At 40.6% G+C, this 13,240-nt stretch overlaps 1 protein-coding gene across 3 annotated transcripts in view; it reads left to right on the top strand.

The window, feature by feature from the left end:
- Positions 1-13,240, top strand: part of adgrl1a (adhesion G protein-coupled receptor L1a) — a 104,595-nt gene that overhangs the window by 44,222 nt on the left and 47,133 nt on the right. The gene's annotated exons all lie outside the window — the stretch shown is intronic.

The raw sequence follows: 13,240 nt of genomic DNA, 5'->3' as shown, positions 1-13,240 counted from the left end.
GTGTGTGTGTGTGTGTGTGTGTAGCAGCGTATGTCCATGTGTTTGTAATGTAAGTGCAAGAATCTATGTTGGTTTTTGTGTTTGCATGAGTGTGTTCACATTATTTGTGTGTGTGTGTGTGTGTGTGTGTGTGTGTGTGTGTGAGTGAGTGAAAGCGTCAGCTGACTGGTGGAATCTGTTCTCATCTCCCCTGTGTTCAGATCAGTCGCGTGTAAAGGCTCCTGGTCCTTTAGTGCACACTCAGACATTTTTATCTGTCTTCCCCTCCTCTTCCCGGCTTTTTTCTATGCCTATTCCCCTGAACTGTAGTTGTTATTCAAGGATAGAGGGGCTAGCTGTTTTTACACATCTTCTCAACAAAGTGCTGTAGTCTCTCGACTATCCCTGGATTGTGACAATGTCTGAATGGGGTCTGATCTCAATGCAGTATTTTGCTTTCTATAATGCAGAGGTGGGTAGTTATTTTCATGGAGGGCCACATGAAGAATTCACCATGCTTTTCCAAGCCAGATGCTTTTTTTAATGACTGACCTGACAGTTATTTTCGGTCTAATGCTGCATATCCACTGCATTGTTCTGCATGGCTCTACTCAACTTGACTCATTTTTTTGCTTTTATTAGCAAAAGTTGTGGATAGTACCTGGTACTTTTTTTGGTGCCACTTCGGTCGAGGTTCCAAGCAAGCTGAGTCGATACTGAAAGATGGTGTTAAAACACAAAGGACCACAGACTGGTCAAAGAGAAAAGTCACTAGTGTGACATAGGACATCTTGAAAAAAGCCCCCATTTTAAAAAAGCCAAGCCACTTAATTAGTTTTATTTATTCACCCTAAATAGATAAAAAAAGGCAGGCCACAAAACTATGCCGTACACTACGCTGTACACTACGTATCACAACTGATATGCAGACATCGTTGCCAAACAAACAATCCAGCCGTTTTATGCAACATTGCTATGGCAATAAGCTCAAAATCGCGTCTACACTGAGGGGGAACTATCCGCAGTGGAAAATGAAATAGAGAAAAGCACCTGGTGCCAGAGTTGAGTTGAGACAATCCATGCAGTGGAAATGAGGCAATAGTGTTGCTCAACCCTAGTGAAGATCATAAAAAAATACTTCATCTGATAGCACATCCAATATTACATTTTTGCACTGAGAGAGTGTAGACTTTCAGTCCCATAATACAATAATATTAAAATGATCATTTCAAAACTGCAACCTACTTACTAATTCATAAGAATTGATTCTCTGACAGGCTTGTAGCAATAATATCTCGAGAGGAGGCAATAAAGCAGTAGTGCCACTAACCTTGCTATATGCACTTGGCTTCTTGTTATAATTTGCTGAACAGCATATTGCTTTAATGTGTGTTGTGTGAACTCTAAGCTCTACCCTTTTCTACCTATCAGACAGGTCTGAAGTACTGGGCAGAGCACTGAAGTTGTGTATGGTATTAGCTAGCAGAGGTGGAAAAAGTATTAAAATATTGTACTCAAGTAAAATTACTAATACTTTGATAAAATATTACTCAAGTACAAGTAGAAATACCTATCTGAAAAATTACTCGAGTAAAAGTAATAAGAAGTTCATTTAAAATGTACTTACTTAAAGTTACTTACATACATTTTTTTTTGAACTGTAAAACAGGGCGTTGCCGTGGGGATCTCTCCCATGTAGTGGAAATAAATCAAGGGGTCATAAATCTATTTTGTTTTTAATTAAAGAAAAATGTATAAATCTCTATACACATATATGCACATGTAATAACAACGTAACACATGTCACACATAACATGTCATGCTACAATCCTCTCAAACTGAGCTCTCCCTTTACCGTTCACGCTGCTGATACATTTTACTAATTTTCACAGCCCAGACTAGCAGCTAGCTCCTACACACTTAAGTAGCCTGTATGAGCTAATTAGATGTATTAATTTAGCCATTGTCCTACATACAGTACGTGGGTTGACAAAAATTAGCAATGCCACAAAACATGTTGTTTTGCGCCTGGCAGGCAGCCCAGATGCTGATCATTCGTCACTGTAGTGCAGGGGCCATCAACTACATTTTTCCAAGGGCCAGAATTTTTCTAAGTAGACATTCCAGGAGCTGGACTTTCAAATAAAGAAAATAAAATATTTCCATAATATGCCTATTCTAACAAGAAAAATATCTCAGACTAGTAGACAGTTCACTGAGGAGTGATGGTTAAAGTCTATGATTACTAAAACATGGTTGTAGTATGCAATGTCCTGATTGGTGGAAAATGCTTGCAGAAAGAAATGGCTGTTGTCAGGAAAAAAAGTCACTGTCAAAGACGCTGAAGTGAAAGATTGCAGTGGAAAAGCCCAGCTTTAATGGTGAATGGACTGAAGAGCAGGCTATGCATTCGTCATGTATGCCTCATTTGCAATGTAATGATGCTGTTGTAAAAGAATACAACCAGCATCATCATCAAGAATGAAGAAGGCGAACATAACATTGCGTCATTCACGTGCATATTAAATAGCCATCTGTTTTGGTCTTTTAATACATCCATAGATTTACCACTCCAGCAGAGGGGATGGTTGGCTTAGAATTTGTCAATTTTTCAAGATTCCCGGCAAACTAAGATAAACAGTTAGACTACAGTTAAGTTGTTTGTAAAAATTCACTATTTGCAGAGTAGAGCTGTGTTTGTGTAAAACACTGCGGTGGACTGAGGAGACAGAGCAGATTGAAATATTGCTTTCTATATGTTTAAGCCTGTCTATACAGGTTAGTGCATTAATAAGTATTGACTTTTTATTCAAAAAGGTTTTATTGTAGCATACTTAGTTACAGTAACTAGACTTGCGTGAGGACATCTGCCCCATCGGCCATTGGTAATCCTCTTTGTATCGTTCCCAGTCAGGCTACTGCGTGTTTTAACGCACACACATCTCAGCTCAGCTCAGCTGTGTGTGTGTGTGTGTGTGTGTGTGTGTGTGTGTGTGTGTGTGTGTGGTGGAACGCGGTCATCTCTGTACAGAATCCCAGCATGTGAATAAAGATGCAAATACAAGGGGGTGGGTTTTTGCTCTACCTTTTTAACTCAGTATTGGATGAGTTGTAACGTAGCGAAAGACATAATGTAATGTACTGTATATAAGCGCTTTTACAGTCTAAACACTGCTCAAAGCCTTTACCTCTACAGGATACATTCACACACATTCATACACTGGCCGGGCTGCCGTACAATGTGCTACCTGCTCATCAGAAAACATTCTACACATTCACACTCCTGCGCAGCACCGGGGGCAACTCGGGTTCAGTGTCTTGCCCAAGGACACTCGACAATGACTGCAGGGGCGGGGATCGCACCCCACCTTCCAATTGGCAGGCAACCACTCTACCACTGAGCCACAGCCGCCCCTCAAAAGAATACTTCACTCAAAACATAATCAAGTGCATTTTAATATACTGATTTTAAGAACTACTTGAAAAATACAAAATACACAACAAAACTACTCAATACAGTAACATGAGTAAATGTATTTTGTTACTTTCCACCTCTGTTAGCTAGACTTGCTTTGCCAGACCCTCCTTCAAAGCACGCTGAAGGAGGGTTTGGCTACTCCACATAACATTCGAGGATGGGAGAAAAACGTGCTCTGGTTTAATGGCATTTCTTAAAACACATCAGAAACATCATGGGAGGTGCTAAACTCCGCACAGAGCCGCTGCAAAAACGTTGTACGAGAGAAGATTGGACAGATAGTCAGGCTAGCTGTCTCAATTTACCCTGTAGAGATCTGATGAGCAGTCAACAATTAAGTAGTCCTCATAAATCCACCAAATTTAAAATTCCAACACAAAGAAAGCGTAAGGAAATGGAAAATACATGCATTCGGCATAATTTCCTGCAGCACCGAAGCAATCCTGGAAGTGGAACGCTAAGGATATAGACGAGGTACTGGCAAAAACAGAAACATAGCAGCGATTCGCGGGTTCAAACCTTTTTTCTAAATAGTGACTTTAATGTAATCTCACATATGTGATCCAACGTCGTTACAAAACATATCCTGCAAGCTTTGTAACAAAGGACAAACAGTGCACTTTGTTAAAAATGCCTACAACTGATTTGTCAAAAACATTTATTTTCAATTTAGTGTGATAAATAGCTCACTCCAGCTCACGGCAATTTGACAAAAGCAGATGACCAACACAAAAACAATTGCTAATAAAGCTGCCAGCTGCAATTCAAAGCTCAAATCTTGATTTGTGTCATTCCATGTCTAGTTATTGTGCATTTAAAGTGCCCCCTAGTAGTCAATTTGAATGAGACTTGCAGTGTATGTGCGAGGTTATTATGTAGACATTTCCTGGATGTTTTGTGTTGATTGGACAAACATTTAGTCATTTATAGCCTGATTTGCGTTAAATCTCCTGTGGAACGCTAAGGATATAGACAAGGTCATTACATTTGTTTGCATTCATAGCGCCCCCTGGTGTTCAATGTGAATGAAACTTTCAGGCTGCTTTCACACCCTAGTGGCGTATGTATATAAAACTGTATGTGTATATCTGGGGCAATTAGTTGAACATATTCTGTGTTTTATGTTGAGTTTTATGATGAGTGGCCTTATGATTGCTGATTTGATTTAATTATGTCCAGAGCCACGCCTCATTCGAAGTTCATTGGTCAATAACTTGAAAAGTAATTGAGGTATGGACATGCTTTATACAGCTTGTAATAAGCTTGATCCACTGATGATTCACTAAACATTTGGTGGCAATCGGAGCTACGGTGTAGGAGGAGATTTCAAAAATGTGTTTTTAAAAATATTCAAAATGGCGGGAAAGTTTTCTAGGTGGACCTTATTGATCCTTGAGGCTTTTTTGTAGAGCACATAAAGCTGCACCTGTGTGAGAAATTTCAAGTCAATCAGACTTACGGTGTGGGGGCGTGGCCTTTCAAAGCTTGCATTGTTTCTACCTCATTCGGCGCGGCAGACAACAAATAACAATAATAACTAAAACAGACAAACATAGAAGGGATCTACTGCTTTTGCGTTTTGAACCCTAAGAAAAAGACTAGGTACTGGCTGATCAGAACCAGGTGACACTAAAATAACCAATTACATAAAACAAGTCAATGAGGGTCACACTCTTCTCTATGCTCCTAGGTGCTGCACCTGCTGCTGTTAAGGTTGTGCTGAATTATTTATTTTAATTATCATACATTCAATTAATTTGGGAAGTGTCCTTAGCGGTATTTTTCACTAGATACAGCAGAACAGATAGATGACTTACGTTGGTTCAAATTCAGAACGGACAACTTGTATTTTCAAGTTTCTAATACTGTAGCTTTGTGTTTTATAACACACATACAGTAGCCATCAGAAGTGGCTACTTTATGTGTCTATAGAGAGAATTAAATGCTCTCAATGTGACTCAAAATGACTTTTGAATGTGTTTTACCATGTTTCTTTCTCTGTCATAAAAATGAAATCCACAAGCTTTACCGATACTAAATGCAAATCTAGCAGCTTGTGAATATTCCTGCGTATCATCTGGATTTTACAATAAAGAACTACTGTAAAGCCCTTTTTTTCCAGTTTATCTCTCTTCGACTCTTGTGTGTGTTTTCAGGCTTTTGTTGCCTCCTAATGTTACTAGGAACAGTCTGTTTTTTTCACTTCTCTCACTCCTAACACTCGCCGCTCATTTTCCTCTGATCTCTCTGCTTTCTCTCCCCTAACACCTCAGATATTTCTCCCTTCCTGCGTTGTGATTTCCATCCCCTGGACTCCCGTCTTTTTGCTAGCCTTCCCTCTCTCTATTCCTATTCCCTCCTCTGTTATCATTTTCCTTCTCTCTTCCTTCCAGCCTCCCCACCTGCTCTTTTGCCTCCTCCTCTTTGCCTTACGCTACTGTCTGTCCAGCCTTCCTCCTCAATTATCACCCCCCCGGTTCTTTTTTTTCCTTTCTTTACCCTCTGCCTACCATCCGTTAAAAGGACACATCTCTAGTTGTTTACCTCCATTTCGTTTCCGTTCACTCTCTTTTGCCTCTTTCTGTCCTACTCTCATTCGCTACCTCCTCTGCTCCCTCCCCGGTGCTGGGGGTTGCTGTGTTCTTCAAAGCCCTTGGCTGAGAGCAGTAGATCACAGAGAGGCCTGTGTGAGTGAAAGGTTAATGGATGGCCTTTGAACATATATTGGTAGTCGTAGGTGGGCGGGAGAAGGAGGGAGAGGCCAGCGCGGAGTGGCGGTGTGTTCTTTTAAACCTCCCTTTGAAGATGACGCACACTGCTCTCATGTGTCTGCACCTGAATACGGACTGTGCTTTTCTGTTTATTCATTCGTTCACAGTGTTAGTGTATGTGTGTTTGTGCATGTGTGTGTGCCCATTTTGTTTGTGTGTTTGTGTTTGCTTGTAGTTGTGTGCGTCAGGGTATGTTAGTATGTGTACTTTGATTTGTGTACCGCAAACAAGCTCCTACATAAAGGATTGGGGACTGTGTTCCTGTTTGTGCAGTCGTGTGATAGCTGCCTCTTTTCTCTCAGGGCCTAGCTGCGTAACTTTGAGGCTTTGTAACCGTGAAGGACTGTGTGTGTGTGTGTGTGTGTGTGTGTGTGTGTGTGTTAAAGCATGTCATGGGCTCGAGAATGTTTGCATTTGCTTCTTGTGTGTTTTGGGACTGCAGATTGATAATTACCAGCAGCAGCTTATGGCTGGCAGCCAAGGGGCATGGAGTGTAGAGAGGGGAAGAAAAAGAAACATAGGAGGAGGGATGGATGAGTGGAGAGGCTAGTAAAACTGTAAGAGGGGGTGAAGGAGAAGAAAAGGATGGGAAGGAAAGAGGGAAGAATGGTGGCATTGGAGAGAACGAGGGGACGGTGAATAAGGCGGGTGGGGAGGGTGAATGAGAGAGTTTCCGGGTGAATGAAATTGGATGAGGGATCGAGGGATGATACTGAGGTGAAAAAGAAAAAAGCAGAGGAGGAAACATGTAGTAATTTGCAAGTGCACGGCAGGTGAACAAGATGGCATACAAGGATAGGAGAGATTCAGTTGTTTGAAATGTATTTTTAATTCATAGATTTAAAAATTGAAGGTACAGGAGCACCCGAAATGCTGCACACTGTAGATACCTACTTACAAACAGATCGATCAGTAAATCAGTTAATAAACATGCACAGAAAAAAAATCCTGCAGACACACACTCTGTCAACACGTCCAAGCCTTTGGCTTTGCGTAAAAGGAGGTTAATTAAGTGTCTAATGCAGCGGCAGGGATGGGCTTTGACACTTATCTTTTCTAACTGGTCTCTGGATGTGACTTGCATCTCTTCTAAATGCACACACACATCTTTCTGACAGCAGGCCTTGCATGGTACTCATTCAGCTCAGCCCCTACTCTCCTTCACACTTTATTTCTCACACCCCCTCTTTTTTTGTATCACTTTCTTCTCTTCAGTCTCTTACCACCTTCCTAACTTTTCTCTTTCTGCTTCTCCCTCTCTGCTCTATTCTCACTACATCCCTGTGGCTGTTTCCCTGCATCACCTGCAGTTTTACTCAACCACAATGTTTATATGAATCTAGGTCTGACTCACTGTCTGCTGTCCTGCCTCTTGTGATATGTGCTGGGAACAGAGAACAGAATGGAGTTGTGTTGGGCCTGTAGCACATCTCCCATCCCTGGGGAGATGAGGGGGAATATTTTACACCGGGTGAATCTCCTACTTTTTAGGCAGGCTGATTTTTATTTCAGGCTATGCTGTTTCCCCCCGCTGAAGCGCTTTTATTGCATAATTAGGCGCCAGGGCCAGCAATGAAGTGGTTTGACAGTATGAGCACGTCCCGTCTCTCCTCCTTCCTCAAGTTTGTGTGTGTGTTGCTCTGTCTCAGTGGCTTTTTAACCGCTTGTCTTAATCTCTCTGCTATGCCTGCTAGTTTCCCCGACAGCAAAGTTTGTCAACACACACACAGTTCTTGAGGTGGAGGGTGGAAGGGGTTTAGGGTTTGTGTGTGTTTTCCTGCAATAATTTTGAGCAATATTGCAAATGCATGAGTATGGGTTGCATTAGGATGTTTGTATCCCATTTCCAACGAGGCCACGTTAAATTCTCTTATGAATGATGTAATGTTATGGGCTGTACTGTAATTCAGTTCAGTTAGAGGACTGGGCTGTTGAGCGGTCTGTGCTAAGTGAATCAAAACAATAGGAGGTCCTCTCTCCTACAAATCTTTCTGCCTCACTCCTCTTATGTCAGTGACCTTCACAAAGAACAGTCATCATGTTCATCTTCTGCCAGCATCTAGGTTGATGGTTTCTATCTTTTTCTATTGTTACCCTGTCTAATTTGCTCTGACATTCCATTTCTTCTTCCCTGTGTGTTGGCTTTACTCAGCTCCATCACAGTGAATGGGTGTCATTTTGGCGCTGCTTTGTGTTCTGACCTTATAGCACTGCTGGTGACTCCCCATACAGTCGCTCCTCATCTCATCTCCATTGTCTCCTTTGCCTGTAGGAGACAGGCAGAGGAGTCAGAGGAAGTAAGATAGCATCCCAGCTTTTAGGCCAGTGTTACCACCTTCCATCCACACACACACACACACACACACACACACACACACACACACACACAGGCTAAAAAAGCCCCTACCCCCTGCACCCTCATGTTAGGCCTTTAGGTTTGTCTCAGGATGTCACTTTGTCACAACTCCTCTGCTTGAAGGCTGCCTGGATGTGACAGTTCTGGCCGCATCGCCTCAGCTTGTCTGTGGTGACAGGCCATGCTCCAGCGAGTCATTACACTAACTCGCTGTGCTAAATGAGTCGCTAAGATACAGCGCTAAACCGATAAAGTACTGGAGAAATTGGCCGGGATTATTCTGTGTTAGAGAGGGATTCCCATCACTGCGATCATTCAGTTTTGTCCAATGACTGTAACATTACTTGTTCTAAGTACTAAGTACTTTGTACTAAGGAACTAACCTAAAACTCATAAGGGAGTTAGCTCGTTTGGCCAGAGCTGAATTCAATGGCATGTGTAGATGTATGCATAATACTTTAATATTCCACTGCTACAGTGGCTTGAATAAGTTTACGCACCCCTTCTAAAGTTGATTAAAAAGAGGAATAAAAAAACATCTCTTGGAAATTGATCTCAATGCCTTAATTAAAAATGTTCAGGAAAATCCAACCTTTTAAGGACACCAATTTTCATTGGGAATGAATAATGTATTGTAGATAAATAAATGTTCATGGGGCGGCTGTGGCTCAGTGGTAGAGCGGTTGCCTGCCAATCGGAAGGTTGGTGGTTTGATCCCCGCCCCTGCAGTCATTGTCGAAGTGTCCTTGGGCAAGACACTGAACCCTGAGTTGCCCCCGGTGCTGCGCATTGGAGTGTGAATGTGAGTGAATGTTTATCTGATGAGCAGGTGGCACCTTCTACGGCAGCCCCGGCCACAGTGTAGATGTAAAAGCGCTTTGAGCAGTTGTTAAGACTGGAAAAGCGCTATATAAATACAGCACATTTACATTCATCCTTAAAATACAGGGGCCATACGTATACAGACCCCTATGTTAAATTCCCATAGAGGCAGGCACATTTTTATTTTTAAAGGCCAGTAATTTCATGGATCCAGGATACTATGCATCCTGATAAAGTTTCCTTGGCCTTACGAATTAAAATAACCCCACATCATCACAAACCCTTCACCATACCTAGAGATAGGCATGGGGAAATTTCCATAAAATCATCTCTCAATGCAAATCAAACCAGCTATTAAGCTAACTGAAATAAAAACATGCCAATCAATGCAACTATCAATTGTTTTAGTGATCGAGTATTCTATCAATTATTCTATTGATTAATTGAGTAATTGGATAACAAATAGCCTACTTTATTTTTATTGAAAAAGCAATAATATACAATAGTTTGGTTTAATTTTCGGGAAAAGCAACATTTGTATTGCTTACATTGGTTACAATACCATCTCTCAAAAACCTAAACATATTGAGTGCATTTAAGTGCCATATTACATTGTTTTTATCGAAAACATTTTCTGAAATGCAATAACAACCTCAAATCAAGGCATAAATAAACATACATAACCATTACCTTAAACTTTGCAACTTAACTTTCAGAAGTACAGGTTTCAACCTGAGACTGATCTGAATGTAGGCCTATATGTAAGTATTAGTTATACTCAACCTAATTTCATTTATGTATTTGATTACAATGTCACACAGCTCTGTTATGCTAGTAGATCAGCTGTTTCTTCATGAAGAGAGAGAGTGAGAGAAAATGGTGCGCAACAATCAGCGGTTTTTCCAAAGGGATAGTCAACAAGTCGGCTCTTTAGATCAAATTGTGGTCACCATTATGTATTTTCTTGTCTTTGTTTTTGGAAGTTGTTGTGTTTGGTGTAATTTCATGATCAATACAACTCTGTGATTTACTTTTGTCTGGTCAGCTTCATGGAATGGATGATTAAGTTAGACTCAATGTTTCCTGTTGAGATGCTGAGGCATTGACGTTGTTCTATTATTGTGGTAAGCTAGTTTGATTTTGCAGTAGAGTAGACACATTGTAGCCTGTAAATTGTAATTGACTTTTTGTTTTAATTACATTTGAACTGATTACAAACTTTGGACAGTTGTTGTTGTTTTCTCCAGCCTGTCGTTTCTCTTGCCCCCTCACTATTAATGCTTTCTTTGTTCATTTTATAATTTGCACCATGGCATGTGTTGCCAGCAGCGTCAGCCCGGTGTGTGACAGTAATAACCATCTGTGCGGAAACACCGTAAGCAATTCAACATTCGTAACATTGATTAAATAAAATTTCGAAGCAAATCATTTTGCATTGATGATTTTTAGTAATCAAAATATTCAAGTTACTCGAGGAATCGTTTCTAGATACTAGATACTCACATATTAGCCCTAATGCCATTTAAAGTTGATTTTAGGGACAGTAATATAACAAGAATCCCACCTCATAGGAAGCATGCCCTTGTCTCAGGCCTACCGCTTGTTGAGAATGTTCTCTGGCACTTCAGTGCTATGCTAATGAGTAACATTAGGAGATGACTGCTGGAACCGACAGTAGGGTTAAGAGGGGCTGATCACATTTTCGGAAAAAAAGACAGTCAGCCATCCAGCTATCAAGTCAGCCTTAAGGCCACAAAGCTCCACAAGTATAATCTCTTATTGTGATTCCATTGCAAAGTTGCAAAGTTGCTTTCACAGTCCCTGGCTACCTGTAAGGCCAAACCTTCTCAAACAATTATTTCTGAGAAAGCACACTATACAATGTCTGTGATAACACCGTCCAAGGTCAAAAGACAACAATGTTGAAATCAAAGTGCTTTCATGCTTGAAAGCACACTGCTGATGATGGAACGTTTTTGGTTTTGTTTCAATGTAGAGCAATCTATGGAAGCAAATAAGAAACTTTGACAGCCACTGAATACTTAATCTTGAAATATGTTATTTTGAAATACACGCATCTGAATTGATTTGTTCTGAATTCACCTCTTTGAAATTTAAATATGGATCTATTATCTATATATCTTGATTTCCATTTTAAAAACCTGAATTTTGAAAAATATTTTTTAATGGTAACAAATTAAGATACTAAAAAAATCTTACAAAACTTACAAAATTATAATATTCACACAGTAACATCTGGGCTACCCAGGACAGGAGAAGCAATTGAGCCTGCACACAATCAAACCAACCTCTGACCTATCAGCGCACGGCCTGTCAGTCATTAATCCAAGATATCGGCACTGATATTGAACCTGTAAAGATGATTGCCAGGGAAAACGAAGGTTCTCCAGTAAGTTTGCTGTTCATGTACAATCAAACTCAGGGTCAACAGAATGTATGTCGTATTACATGACAGACAGGCCGTGCTCTGATAGGCCAGACGTCAGTTCCTGGGTAGCCTGGGTGTTATTGAATGTATGAATATTTAACTTGAATTTTTCTGTCTGAATTTGAGCAATCAAATTTGATCAATCTGAATATATTTTATCTGGAATTCTCTAAGTTGATTATTTTGTATCTGATTGTGTAATCATTGAAAAATGTTTATTGAAATTCAGTTTAAAATAGAAATCAAGAATGTTCATATTTCATTTTCAAAGAGGTGAATTCAGAACAAATCAATTCAGATATATGTTTTTCAAAATAAAATATTTCAATATAGTATATAGTATTCAGTGGCTGTTAAAGTTCAAAGACTTAGGTCTCTTATTTGCTTCCATAAAATCTTCTATGTCTATTCATACTGTGAACGTTTTAGAATTCTAAATGTACTCTCTCAGTCAGTGTTGCTGTAACAAACCAGATTGTCGTTTTATCGATTGTTGGTTACAACTGTTGGTTGTAGGTTATGTCTTCTCATCTCAAAATGATGTTGGATCTTGGCAAAGCTTTGTGTGTGTGTGTGTGCGCGTGTGCATGAAAGTGAGCATAGATGTGGAGACTGGAAAATGGTAAGAATGAGTGTGTGTGAAAAAGACTGGCTGAGTTTTTTTAGCCATATGATGTTCTTGTCTGAGGGTCCACACATCTATCCACCCTCAGGCTGTAATTACTATGTGAGGATACTGAGTCAAATCCAATCAGTTCTCTCTCTTGCTCTTAATTTGTATGGAGCTTCTATTATGACGCCAACCGCTTCAACCACTCACACCAGCTGCCCTGGAGTGACACCAGGCCTCCGTGTGTGTGTGTGTGTGTGTGTGTGTGTGTGTGTGTGTGTGTGTGTAAGAGATCTCTTTCTGCCACATCTATGCAAATCAACTTGTCTTTTATTATCAATATGTGAAAACATTGGTAACCATTTCTTGTTGATGACAGATATTAATACTGTTTTACATATCAGGGGAAATGAGTCATAGTCTCACAGTGAGGGATTAGATCTACCTATACATATGGCTGCTGCTAAGAAAGACACTTTGTCATCCAGCTATTATGAGTCTGACAGGCACGACTAAACGCCTACGTTTGTATGTGTGTGCATCTGTGTGTGTGTTGGCTGAAGAGACCCTGAAACCTTAATGGATTCCTGCAGAGCGAAGGACAATCGTAGCCCATGGCCAGTCCAAGCTTATCCTCTGCTCATCTCATCTCAGCTGAGAGCCAGCCCCAGCTCCAGCTAGGCCTCGGGCCATCTGGCTGACACACAAGCACGCTCACGGGCATGCTCACGGGCACACACACACACACACACACACACACACACACACACACACA

This window comes from Etheostoma spectabile, chromosome 15, assembly GCF_008692095.1.
Source record: "Etheostoma spectabile isolate EspeVRDwgs_2016 chromosome 15, UIUC_Espe_1.0, whole genome shotgun sequence".
Lineage (NCBI taxonomy): Eukaryota > Metazoa > Chordata > Actinopteri > Perciformes > Percidae > Etheostoma > Etheostoma spectabile.
Note: the sequence above shows the minus strand (reverse complement) of the source record. Positions and strands in the feature narration are given on the sequence as shown.